This window comes from Cricetulus griseus, chromosome 6, assembly GCF_003668045.3.
Source record: "Cricetulus griseus strain 17A/GY chromosome 6, alternate assembly CriGri-PICRH-1.0, whole genome shotgun sequence".
NCBI lineage: Eukaryota > Metazoa > Chordata > Mammalia > Rodentia > Cricetidae > Cricetulus > Cricetulus griseus.
Genome location: NC_048599.1, coordinates 145,047,101 through 145,061,257, shown reverse-complemented (window position 1 = coordinate 145,061,257; position 14,157 = coordinate 145,047,101). Strand labels below are relative to the sequence as shown.

The 14,157-nt window shown below is 46.5% G+C and overlaps 1 protein-coding gene across 6 annotated transcripts in view; it reads left to right on the top strand.

Annotated features, from left to right (window-relative positions):
* Window positions 1-14,157, top strand: part of Ralgps1 (Ral GEF with PH domain and SH3 binding motif 1) — a 244,246-nt gene that overhangs the window by 43,951 nt on the left and 186,138 nt on the right. The gene's annotated exons all lie outside the window — the stretch shown is intronic.

Here is a 14,157-nt window from a genome sequence, read left to right as displayed (position 1 = left end):
TGGGGGTAGCAAGGTGTCTACCACTCCAGAGACTCAACAGGGCCAGACAAGACAATTCCCCAGGGCACTGCCGCATGGAGGGAGCCTTGCCAGGTGACATCTTAAGGTTGTTCCCAAACATTAAAGTGCATGCCTTTTCTTTTAAACATTTTATTTTGGAGGTGTAAGTCTCAGAATCACCAGGGCAGCTGTCAAAGCATGGGGTTCCCAGAATATTACCCCTGGACCTGAATCTGAATCTCTGGGTTGGGCCTGAAACCCAGTTGGTACTATTCCACAGAAGTTGGCCAGGTGACTGACAGTGAAGAGCCACAGCCAACTGCTGTGAATTATCTGGAACAACCCCAGGCTTGAACTGCTAGGACCTATGAAAAGTTACCTAAAATGGAGCCCATTTCTCTTTGTCAAAAGTAATGATTAAAAGGAGCTGGGAGCTGCCCCAGCTTCTTTGCTGCTGTTGTTACTGTTAGCAGACTGAAAACTGGAATGTTTCCTCTTGGGGATGCCTGCCATGTTGTGGTAGGACCACCCCAGAGTGGGAAGGGCATGAATAAGGCAGTTGTATGATGTAGGTCAGACTTCCCAGGAAGCAGAGGCCAGTGTGTGAGAGATGGATGGGCACTGAGTGAGCTGGGCTCCTAGCAGGTCAGCAGCCCTGTGGACAATGCCTTTTAGGCCTGGCTTATAATATATGATAACTCTTTCCATCAGCCACCTGAGTTCCGCCACCACGTTAGGGCCCTCAAATAACACATAGAGATTAATATTAGTTACAATGGGGCTGGCCAATGACTAGGATTTCTTATTTGCTAGCTCCGTCTTAAGTATCAGCCATAACCATTAATCTATATATTTTATAAAGACTTATCGAGGACGCCAGCGGCATGCTTCCTCTCTTCCCCAGGATCACATGGCGACTCCCCTTCTTTCCTACATTTTCCAGAATCCTCCTTCTTTCCTAGTCCCATCTAACTTGCTTTCCTATTGGCCAACAGTGCTTTATTTATCAACCAATAAGACACATATACACAGAAGGACTTCCCCCATCACTGCCTGTGCATACAATGAGATGACTAAGCAAAGCCCAGGTGTTTTGGACTTCCTTTCTGGAGAGTGACTGACCAGTGTTCTCAGACTGAGAGGTCTAGAGTCAAAGATGAGAACTCTAGCAGCAGGTTCTAAAGCCAATGGCCGTGGGCTTTGTGAAATCCCAAGGCTGTTGAAGGTTTGTTGTCATCTTGTGACTGGCTAAGATTACTCTGAATTCAGCTCACATAGAAAATACAAATAATTGTGTCCATGGATCGTGTAGCCAGGGCTTGACTCAGGCCCATCTGGCTTCTGCCTTTGCTGGTGTGGATGTAGATTTGGTTTCAGGGCACACATGTCCAGGAAATAGTTATTTTTTGGGGGGTGGGGGCAGGGGTTGAGACAGGGTTTCTTTGTGTAACTGTCCTGGCTGCAGGAAGTAGTTCTTGATCTTCCCCAATGCTGGCTGGGTTTGAGATGGTGACTGAACTTCTGAGATCCCTCTTGGAGGGGGGCACCACCTGTATCTCCTTGGTGGCCATTTGCCAGTGGCCCCAGATCTCTGCTCCTTCCATGCCCTCCTCCCATCATGCTGTCTGCTGACACTGTGCTTACTAATGTGGACTTGGGAAAAACGTCTTAATAAAAGAATGTTCAGCAGGGCCGTGATTCCTGACATTGGAGATCTGCAGGGCTTCCATGTAGCTGCAGCTGTGAAGAGTTCAGACATTTTCAGAGTGCATCCAGTGGTGCTTCTGGAAGAATGTTCCAGGCAGTGGGATTTGCATCACACTGGTGTGTTACGGAGATGTTGACAATACGTGAGGGGGTAGGAGGAACCTGAAGCCCCATGAAGGACCCAGCCTTGAGTTTCTGATGCTGCTAGGAAGGCAGTTCCCTGTGGTGAGTGATGCTCAGGGCCCTAACCACTCAGACCCTTGCATTTATGTCCCTGCCCTTCACATCTGGTGCTCAGTGGCCCATTTCCTGTGTGCAGGCTTGTAGATGATGAGTGGGGTGAATGTGGGCTCTGGGACAGGCACCTTGGGTGGGTTTGCATTGGCTTCACTCAGCTGCCTTCTGATATATCTGTTATCACTTGCTTCCTTTTGCGTACCAAAGAAAGGGAGTACTGTAAAGTACCCCAAGGTTACCATGTCAGTTCTCTGTTGCTGTGTGACAAACTACCAGATGGACTGGGATCCAGGATGGCCTGGCTGGGTAGTTATGGTTCAGGGGCTTACAGGAGGCTGCAGTCAGCTGAGGGTGCACCAGGTCTGGAGACCTACCTCCACTGTGGCTCCCCCATGACATCTGGTAAGTTTGTGCTGGCTCTTGTCATGTAGGACCTTCCATAAGGTTACTCTAAGAACCTCATGGTGTGACAGTTCTCTTGTGGTATGGTGACTTTCCCTAGAAGTGACCTAGAGAAACAATGTAGAAGCCCTAAGGACTGTGACCTGGCCTTGGAATCCAGGCCTGCCCTTTCCACAGTATTCTGCTAGTCTCACAGATCAGCCCTATTTAGTGAGACAGGTATACAAGGGTTGAGCATTGAGAGGTCAGAATCATGGCAACAGTTTGGTGCCACCTGTCACAGTCTGTGTGATTTTAAGAGTTTAGTTATCAGGACTTTGGTGAGTACTTCACCTCTTTAGGTTTGTGTTTCCTTATTTGTACAGTGGTGATGGTGAACACCATCCATGGATATCAAGCTCTTTAAGGTTCAGCTTTAAGAGCCTTCACTCAGGGTTCAAAAGAGATGCTACAGTAAGTGCAGGGCCTAAGTCTGAGGGCTTATAGAAAAGAATCTTCTGACAACACATTATTTCTATCTGTGTGCTCGTTATTGTTCTGCCATACTGTAGACATTTCCAGTTTTATACACTTAAACTCAGCAATTCTCTTGCTCTAGCCAGGTGCAAGTTTTTTTTTAGGGTTATAGAAACAGATAAAAGTTTTATACAAAGTGGTGACTGTCAGCATTTCTTTATGGCTCAAGGTGGGGGTGGTTAAGGCCTCCAAGAATTTCTTAAAGGAAAAGGAGATTAATTCAGGGAGAGGGAGACTAAGTCATTAAGGAAATCTAAGAGGGGAATACATAAATGTGACTAGGTAAATAAGCTGTAAGTTATAATCAGTGAAAATCAGGAAGAGCAAGGCAAGAATCATCTTTTTCTCAGCATTCCAGTTTTCTCCAGTGGGCAGAGGGAAATGTCAGGTAGCTAGGCAACATATGTAAACAAATGGGAAGCATGTGGTGTTTGGTTCGAGTTGGCACTTTCACCAGATGTTAGCTGGCTGAAAGGAACCTTTTGGCTCTAAGGATTACACTCTATGTTATCTCTCAGGGTAAAATACAAGCAGTAAATTTCTTGCTACAATAGATCAAAGTAAAAATAAGTATAAAAAGTTAAGGTTAATGTGAGATTAGCTTGGGACAGCACTTCCCTATCTGCTGGTAGAATGAATCCAGGACACTCTTGTTCTCTGTCTCTGTGAAAGCTATGGCTCAACAACTTCAGACATGCCGTAATTCTTGTCCTTGGGTGTCTGTGAATGTGTCAATTGAGGTCCCTTTGCCTGGACTCTAGCACTGACCAACTGTCTGCCAAAGAAGCTAATTACGGGGAGGGGGGAGGGAGCAGGGGCGGGGAGCAGACTTCTAAGTTTATACACAGACCTGGTTGAGAGAGTAAGGTATTGACTGTGATTACTTTCTTGCCAGAATTATGCACTGCAGGGTGCAGTTATCCAATAAACCAGTGCATAGGGGAAATTGTGCCCAGTAAATGATTAACATACTGTAGTACTGTGGGAAAAATCACCCAGTTGCAATGTGAGGGAAAGAGCTCTTCACACGAGGAATCTGCACTGGGGACAGCTGACACATTTGGAAGGCAGTATTCCTTACTGTCTTGCAGATAGGGTTAGTGAGATGTGCATCTCTGGTGACAATATTCTTCATCATGGCCTTGCTAAGCGAGGTCTGTCCTCCATGAGATATGTGTCTCTGATGGGTTGACCCCTGTGGTATGTGCTGAACTCACTGTATAATTCTGCAGTCCATAGCACATGGAAAGTCATTTAAATATGGGAAATATATGAAGAACACATGGCACAGAGGCTGGGGTTATAGAAGACTTAACTGTCAAAGTTTTAGGATCTGTGGTACATCCTGGGCATTGTGGTTAGTGATCAAAGATAACATGTACTACATGCCATTTAACTCTCAGCTTACCATGGGGCAAATCCATTTACAGATGATGATGTTAAGGCAGGAGCCACTTGTTCCAGTGAAAAAATGATGGGAGCTCTGTTTGACATCCTTGTGGCTGGCATTACTGTTTGGTGATAACAGAGACAGTGATGAAGATGGTGGTTTATGGAGATGATGGTTTGTGTGTTGTGTGTTTGGTTTGTTCTTGGTAAGCAGTCACTTGTAATGAACTTGTTGTGTTCATATGTTCCATGTTTCAGTTTTGCTCACATTTCTTTGCTGCATAAGCTGCCCTGTCCTTGTCTGACAGGGGCTGCCAACATTGGCTCTGAAACCTGTCAACATTGATCCTTCTGGCTTTGAGGGCTTCGTGCTTTTTGGCTCAACAAGGTGCTTAGAGTTGTGACAGCTTTGGTGCTGGGTCAGGGCTCTGGGTCTCTTGTTGGGACAGACTGTAGATGCCAATCTGTATGGAAGATGGCAGTGCTTGTCTTTGCTTCTTCTTGGTGGATAGAGCTTGGGTGGAACTATTTTCTAGGAGAAAAGCTTCAGCTTTATAGTTAGTGTAGGTGTAATTCTCTCTGCAGCTCTGCCAGGCCTCAGTGTGGGTGCTGGACATTTCTTCACCTCATTGACTTGGGCTTGGCCTTGTAACTGGGTTTTGTCAGTGGGAATGAGTGTGAGTTGAGGTGGCAAGAGGCTTGGCAAGCTTCTACTAGGCTTCTTGAAACTTCCACTCTCCACGGTGTACTGGTTGCCATTGCTGTTGTAGCTAGCCTCAGTCCCCAGTGAGGACACTCCAGAAGACCCACACTAAACCAGAGCAAGATTTCACTCTAACCAGCCAAGTCCAAAGGCATCCCACCCAAATCAGCTTGCTTGCAGACCCCAGAAACATGAAGGCATTGTTGGTGTCATCACCTAAGGGATGATCATATTTCTTGTATGCCATTGTCATGTCTTAGTACCTGACCCAGTCTTCCTAATTCTGATCTACCCATATCCAGTTGTTCCTTAATTATTTTGACTTTCTTGTATTTTATGATTTTAGTCCCTGACAAAATTAGATGTTTTTCCTACATTGTCCTGTCACACACGCACATGCACTCACATGCATGCTTATACATGCACATGGGGTGGGGGTTAAAAATAACAATGCCATTACTGCCACTAGCCAGTGGACTACTGGTTTCCCACTTTTTCATTTGTCGTTCTGTTTATAGTGTTTCCTTTCCCTTGGTCTTCTCTCCCTTCTCCCTCTCACACATCTTATAGGTTTTCCTTCTTGGCTTTGCCTCCAAGGTCTTCAGAAGAGGAAGATCATGGGCAGCTGGTTCTGGAGGTCTGTACCCTGAGAGGCCCTGCTGTAGTCCCGGTGCCCCGAGCAGGTGCTGCCCAGTGGATCTGTGTTGTTGGTTGTTTTGTTCTTTTGGGTGCCCTCCACCCAGCTCTCAAATAAGTCACACATGGAGGCTTATTCTTTCTTATAAATGCCCGGTCTTATCTTGTTTCTAGCCAGCTTTTCTTAAACTATCCAATCTGTCTTTTGCCTCTGGGCTTTTTCCTTTTCTTACTTCTGAATATCTTACTTTCACTCTTATTCCATGACTGGCTGGGGGGCTGACCTCTGACGTCGTCCTCTCCTTGTTCTATCTTGTTCCTCCTTCTGTTTTCCAGATTTCTCCTATTTACCCTCTCTGCCTGCCAGTCCCACCTATCCTTTTTCCTGCCTTAATATTGGCTGTTCAGTGCTCTATTAGATCATCAGGTGTTTTAGACAGACAAGGAATCACAGCTTCACAGGGTTAAAGAAATGCAGCATAAACAAAAGTCACACATCTTTATATCATTAAACAATTGTTCCAGAGCATAAACAAATGTAACACACCTTAAAATACTATTTTACAACAGATCCGTACTGACTGACTGGAGGAGGGGTGACTAACCAGAGAGGGGAAGCACCATGCACTGTATTTTTCTGGCTGGGTCAAGCTCAGCACCAAGGGCAGCTAGCTCAGGGAGTGATATCTCCTGGATGCTCAGTGGCTACTTTGCCCAAAACAGGAGCTCTGTCTAGTGAGCCCAGCCTTTTGGATATTTGAATTTAAATGGTTTCCACTACTCGGGCTGGAACTGTAGCATTGTGACATGTGCTCTTTTCTGTGAGGGTGAGTGCAGTCGCCTAACCTCAAGGCATGGAGAGGAGCCTTGAAGATGCTTAGTTATGAATTGGCAGAGTAAGCAAAGTGGAGGTCACAAGCATGGGACTATCATTGTGCTGGTCTCTGGTGACTGTTAACAAGTGACCAGTTTTATCAAGAGTTGACAAGTTAATGTAGATACAATTTTGAGGCATAACCACTCATAACTAGGACCCTGTTGTCACCAAGGTGAACTGGATAGCATGGTCTGGTTGGATTCTTCTTGCCAGGACTCAGGCAATGAAGGGATCTGTCCGAGTTGTCCTAGTGCCAGCAGCCTGCTTACCCTGGTATGTTTTAGCATAGCATTTTGTGCCTGTGGTATTCCCTACTAGCTCTGTCACACCCATTTCCCAGCCCACAGAACTGAGGCTCCCACAGTTCCTCAGAGGCCAGTCTAAAAGCCCCACTATGGCAGATCTCCTGTTCTCAGACTGTGCTAGAAATGGACAAGGCCTGGGCTCTGCTCAGCCCAGGGCTCTATCAGAGTTGAGCTACTACTCAATCCAATGCAGTAAGCTCATCAACAGAGTGTGGCTGCTCTCATCCCAGCTAAGACTGAACCATTACTTCCTCTCCTTAAGTGTTTGTTTCCTTGTGTATGATATAGATGACCCCCCCCCCCGCGCTTTAAAACTTATAGGAGGTACAAAGGAACTTGGTCGGTGCCAGTAGCTTGTAGTCACTGTTTGCTGCTGCCCACTGTGAGCTGGTCTCATGGCATCCACCGTGAGTGGTCTCATGGCACATCCACCGTGAGGAAAAGTCATGCTCAGCTCACTGTCTCCTTTTCATTTAGTCCTTGATCCCAGCCCATGGGATGGTGCTGTCCACATTTAGAGGACATCTTTAGTTAACAACTCTAGAAATGCTTCAGAGACTTACCCAGCAGGTTTGTCATCTAGGTGACTCTGGGTCCTGTCAACTTGATGGTATTAACCATCATGATCTGAAAATGGAGTTTCAGGTGGAATAAAAAGACAGACGGTATGTTTGGCAGAATTTAGTGCTGCTCTGGTGCCTGGTATTGTAAGGCTTTCTCCCCATCCTCTGCTCCTCCAGGGCATCATTGCCAGGATGCTGGCCAGGGCTAGGAGCTTCCCAGAAGTCTGTGTCTGTGTCATTCTGTCACCAGCTGCAGCTGAGGCAGATGCAAGTTTCTGAGTGTCTAGCAAGCTGGGACGATTAAACAAGCCATGGCAGGAACCAAATTTGGCCAGATGTAAAGCTTCTCTGGGTGCCTGTGTCCTCACAGTTTTTGGCTACCTCTTCATGTGATACCCCTTCCCCACAGTCAGACCTTCTAATAGTCAGACCAACCTTTACTCACTCACATGTCAGTCTGCTGTGCCAAGACCAGAGACAAGGATGACAGGAACTTTGCTATTGTCCAGTGTGAGGCAGGCTTGCAAATAAAAGCAGACAAGAAGTAGCCAGGCCACAGGGCACTGGGGGTTTGGGGAAAGGAGGCAATGAGTAAGTGTGTGGCATGGGTGACTAAGGGATACTGAAAGGGCCAGCAGCCCAGATCACTGCAGAAGCAGAATGTCACAGCTCTCATAGTGTCTGAGGGCTGTGCAAGTTGGTTATCACAGTGAAGAGACTTGAGCACAAGTCTCTCCCTCAAGGATAAGGACTGATGGTGAGGCTCACAGCCAAGGAAGTGGCAAGAGGAGAGCCTCAAGGCTCAGGTCTAGAGACCCAGTGATGCAGCTCAGAGCTGAACACAGGCCCCTGGGCACTTTCAAAGAGCAAGAGCTTGTGAAAGGGCCTGGCCTGGGCGGATACTCTGGGTGGGCACGTAAGGGCAGGGAGGCTTAGGTGGACTCAGCTCAAGAGTTTGAGTTTAGCACTGAGGGATTTTAAAAGGGGAGTCCACTCTGAGCTATACCCCTCTGGGGTTAGGGGGATTTTGTAGGGTTTAGCTATATAGGGTGGTAGGGTGTCTATGAGAATGGGATGTCTGGTGTGGGGCTGGTTTCCACGCTGCTATGAAGGCTAATCAGAGAAGTAGTGGCCTATGGGTATGGAGGGAATATATGAGCTGTGGCCTGTGCAGGGGCCTGGAAGGTGGTAGGATACAGACCCTTGGGGAGGATGGTCCCAGCACAGCTCAGGGGATCTGGCAGCATTTTGCTGTGGAAGGGTCAAAAGCATAGGCGGTGCAGAAGACTCAGGAGAATGAGAAGGTGATACATAGATTTGGGTAGAAGTGGGGGTGGGGTAGAAGGGCTTTGGAGCACCATTTTGGGATTGAAGGAGTTCTGGTGACTGCCTGTGGGTGATAGCTGTGCCATGGGGCAGGGGTTGAGGTGGAGTTGAGGGTACCTGGTGAGATGGAGGCCTGAGATGAAGGTATGAGAAGAAGAGAAGGTGGAGCTATACCAAAAGGCAAGAGAGCAGACAGTACTGTGGAGGAACCCATGACCAGGAAAAAGTGTGGGCGTGGCCTGTGAGCCTAGGAGGGTGAGAACCAGAGTGTTATTGCCACCTTCCCTGGATTAGGCCAGGTAGGCAGGGATTAGATGCAGACCATCCTCCTGCCTCCCTGTCTGTGGCCCTAGGGGAGGACTGGCTCTGGCTAGTTAAGAGGTGGGGCATGAGAATCAAATGTTTGAGGCAAAAGTCCATTGTCTAAAGAAGAGGCCACTGTGACTTGATTTTAACTCCCCCTCCTGTGGAGCTGGAGACCTGACTGCCATCTGTGGTACACTTGGCTGGTATGCCACAGTCTGATCTGCAGGAGCCCAGTTCAGTGCAGGCCCACAGTTCCCCAGCAGGAGCATGCTGGGGTTCAGGGAGACACTGCTGTGTGGGTCAGGACCTGACCCTCTGGCCTGTTGTCTGGCTGTGTTGCCTGCTTTGCAGACGTGGACATTCCAGAAAGCCGAGATCAATGTTGGATGTGGTACAAACCCTATGTGTCCTTGCTTCTCTTTGGCCCCGGGAGAGGGGAGAGCTGCCAGCAGGCAGTCGCCTGTGGCAAAGAGCTAGGTTTCACTGACATCATTGAAACCCCTCTCTCAGGTCATGTGCTGGTCAGTGTGCACAGACCATTTCCTTCTGTTATATCCAGCTTAGCAACAGCCACTTCTCCTCCCGTTGGTTGATGGCAGAACCTAGTCATTCCTCATCAGCCCTGGCTCTCATTCTCTCTTTGAAGCTGGAGACATCTTTCTCTGGCCATCTTTCTGACCTGCTTAAAGCCTTGCCTCCTCTCTACTGCTCAGGAGGCAGGCCATCCTCCTTCAGCATCCTATGGGCTCTGTAATGGCTAGCCAGGTCCCCCTCATGTCCCTTCCAATCTCATTTCCTGCCCCCTTCACCTGGAGTGTCCAGATGCCTCAGCAGATGGGGTACAGATAGAGCTTTGGCGTGCTGTGGCTTCTCTCACTCACTCCTTGTAGACACCTTTGCCCCCTAGTATGCTAGTCTGCTGCTCTAAGTCTGCCATCCTTCTGGATCGTAACCTGAGGACACAGGCATCATACCAGGGCCCTTCATGGGCTCCTGCACTAGCACACTGCCCAAGGCTATGCCAGTTGACTCATTTAAAGTGAGACAATGGTCGTAACTCCTCCCCCTTTCCTCTTGCTGCCCATGCAGTGCTGCCTCCCTTGTTCAAACGGTGCAATTAAATTAAGTAGCGGGATGACACACTTGGCCTCCAGTTGGGGCCAAAACATGGGGAAGCTAGCTCCCAGCTCAGGGCTCATCACAGTTGATGCCAGTAAGAACTGAAGAAGGCCCCTGTCATCTGCTCTTGCTCTGAGTTCACATTTGTCATTTGCTCTTTGGTCTCTAGTGATCCTTCTGTCTGTGGTAGTGACTCTGGTCACACTGGAAACAGTAGAAAAGGGTTCTCCTCAGCCCAGGCATGGTATTGACAGGGGTCAGGTCTGGCTGTAGAATTACTGCAGCTAACACTTTGCAACTTTGAGACTCATTTTTCCTCCTTTCTTGAGCATGGATATGATATGCGTGCTGGTTAGAAACTAGATTTCCCTTTAAGTGAATTAATAACACAAGACAGACTTTGCTGAGCAGCTGTTTTCATCCACAGGGCTTGGCTGCCATAGGTGATTGTGTCTGCAGGGGAGGAGGGACCGTTTGTTTGGACTCTGGCTTCAGGAGCAACTGCATGATTTCAGGCATTTTAATGGGGGGAGTGGGTGGTGAACCCTACTGACAAGATCTGCTTGAGGATCTGGCTCTGCTGCTCTCTAGCTGTGAAGCCAAGAGACCTTTTCCTCTTGGTACCTTCATTCCCTTATCTGTAGGGTAGCAGAGAGGGGTCTTTAGGGTAGCTCAGTGAGCAAAGGCATGCGCTTGCTGCATGAGCCTGCAGACCCAAGTTTGATTCCCAGAACTCACATAAAGATGGAAGAAGAGAACAAACTCCACAGAGCTGTCCTCTGACCTTCATGAGTATGCATGGCACATCCCCTCCCACCCCCCCTGCAAACATAGAGATAGTAGTGAAACATGTCCCATAGTGCGATTGGTACAGGTGATTGTGTAGGCAGAGGACCCACAAATCATTTCTTCATTCTGAGAGGAAACGGGTATAATGAGAAAATCCATAGACAGGTCTAATAGGCCAGTCTCAGAAGGGCTGGCTCTGCCACTGCACATCCCGTATGGCTAGGACCTCCTCATGGCAGCTCCCTCCTCCACTAAGCACAGTGTCTGGCATGGCACATAATCAATACTGGTCAGCACTCACTGGATGAGAGGCAGATCCCATGTCTGTCCTCTTTGTCAGGGTTACCAAAATGTAAGCACCCAGAGAAGGGCCTGGTATCAAGCCACTTGGCCCTCTGGGTCTGCATTTTTTTTTTTTTTTCCTGTTTGCAGAATGGGCTTGCTGACATGGTGACTTCAAAAGACTAGACCTGAAGACCGAATGAGGCCATTTCTCAGTTTCATTGAGGCACAGGTGACAGATAACAAAAACAAATGCTAACAACTGGAATTTTGATTAAAGTATATCCCCAGGAAATCATCCCCTTGTCAATGATAAATATGCACCATCCAAAAAATAGCCTCGTGCTCACTATAATCCCTTTCCCCTGCCCATTCCTCGACTTACTCCTAAAGTTAGGTGGTCTACATCCTTAGAGCTTTGCCATTTCAAACTTTTGGCTATTCTAGTCCTTTGCATTTCTATGCAAATTTTAGAAATTTTTGGCTGGCTAGGATTTTGACTGTGGTTGCATTGAGTCCATAGATGGATCTGGAAAGAATCACCATCTTAATGATGTTGAGTCCTCTGGAGCATGGACATTTTGTGTTCTAGTTTCATCTCTTTTCCTGGAACAAATGCCATAACTAAAAGGAACTCAGGGGAGGAAAGGGTTTTATTCTGCTCATAAGTCACTATCCATCCTTGAAGGAAGTCAGGACAGGAACATGAAGCAGAACCATAGATGAATGCTGCTTGCTGGCTCACAGACTCATGTTTAGCTAGCTTTTTATATGTATCTATCTATCTATCTATCTATCTATCTATCTATCTATCTATCTATCTATCTATATCTATATCTATCTCAGGACCACCTGTCTAGGGATGATGCTGCCCACAGTAGGTTGGACTTGATTACATCCATTAGTAATCAAGACACTTCCCTATGTAAGGCCCACAGAGCACTCTGATTCCCAGAATAACTTATGGAAGATCTAAACACACAGGGAGATACATAATCTCTAGGTTAGCTTTAATTGTCAGGCTTGCAGTCTAGAGCCATCTGATAGGAAAGTCTCCATTGAGGAATTGCCTAGATCAGATGCGTTTTTAAAAATGTTAAATCAGCTGGGCGTTGGTGGCGCACACCTTTAATCCCAACACTTGGGAAGCAGAGGCAAGAGCTAGTTCCAGGACAGCCTCCAAAGCCACAGAGAAACCCTGTTTTGAACCCCCCCCCCAAAAAAGTTAAATCAGCTTTGTGTTTCTTTGTAAATCCTGCTTGATCATGGTATAAGAAGAATTCTTTTGGTAGAGTGTAAGATTTATTTCATTAAGTTTTTTACTGATTTTTTTTTAAAAGAATATTTGTATCTGTATAAGGTATATTGGTATAGATATATTTGTAGTGTTCTTGTTCAGTTTTGGTGACAGTGTTATATTTAAATTTTTATTATAATTATTGGTGTGTGTGTGTGTGTGTGTGTGTGTGTGTGTGTGTGTGTGTGTGTGTACACAGCTATAGCATGCATATGGAAGTTGGAGGACAACTTTTGGGAGTCAGTTCTCTCTACTGTGGGTTCCAGGACTTGAACTCAGGTCATTAGGTTTGTGAAGCAAGCACTTTAACCCATTGAGCCACCTCACCCTGTCAATGTAATGTTGACCTCTTTCTTAGTGAAAGCTGGGATGGAAGAGTTTATATAAAATCATTGTGACTTCTTGCTTAAATATTTCAGATTTCTCTCTAGAACCACTTGGGCATGAGTTTTCTTTATGCAAGTTTTATTAACTTTTCCTTTTAAATAGAGTTTATTTTTAAGAAGCTGGGGCTGGGGGGACAGCTCAGCTGTTAAGCGTATTGGCTGCTCTTCCAGAAGATCTGGATTCCATTCCCAGCACCTACATGGCAGCTTGCAACCATCTTTAGCTACTGTTCTAGGGGATCTAACACTCTCTTCTGTCCCCTGAAGGTACTGCACGCATGTGGTGAACGGACATACATTCAGACATTCATACACATAAAATCTCTAAATCCTTTTTTAAAGTTTCCAGTTCACAGCAAAACTGAGAATAAGGTGCATAGAGTCCCTGCATGGCACCCAACCCCCAACTGTTGTATCCTGTGAGTTAGAATCAGTGAACAAGTACTAACACATCATTATTAATTCTGATAAATGTGTGACAACACATGCATACACACGAATCACATAGACTATATTCAGTGCCCTAAAATTAATTCCTCCAAGCTCAGTGTAGTCATCCTTCCCTCCTCTTGCTCCTGCACTCACTGGTCTTTGTACGCCTTCAGAATTTTGCCTCCTTAAGGATGTCCTTTTTTTTTTTTTTTTTTCCCACATTGGGGTTGGGCCCAGGCCCTATCCCAAAGGATACGATAGACTCTGATGACACCCTATGGAAGGCCTCACTCTCCAGGGGGAGCAGAAAGGATATGTGATAGGTAGGGTTTTAGTTGGGGGTGGTGGTGGTAGGGGAGGACGGGAGGGAGAAGGGAACTGGGATTGTCATGTAAAACAATCTAGTTTCTAACTCAAATTTAAAAAAAATCTGGGGAAAAAAGGATGTCTTTTTTTTTTTAAGATTTTATTTATTTATTATGTATACAACATTGTGCCTCCATGTATGCCTGCAGGCCAGAAGAGGGCACCAGATCTCATTACAGATGGCTGTGAGCCACCATGTGGTTGCTGGGAATTGAACTCAGGACCTCTGGAAGAGCAGTCAGTGCTCTTAACCACTGAGCCATCTCTCCAACCAAAATGCTATAGCATCTCCTGGTTGCTTCTTTCACTTCATGATGTTAGTGTTCGTTCCCTTCTTAGTGCTTTTCATCTTCTAGGGTATGTGTGTGCCATAGTTTATCCTTTGCCAGGGACATCTTGGTTACTGCCCAGTCTGGGCAATTCTGAATAAAGTTTTTATAAATACTCATCTACAGGTTTTTGTGTGCACATGAGTTTTTAATTCCTTTGGACAAATGCCATGGATGGTGATTGCTGCAT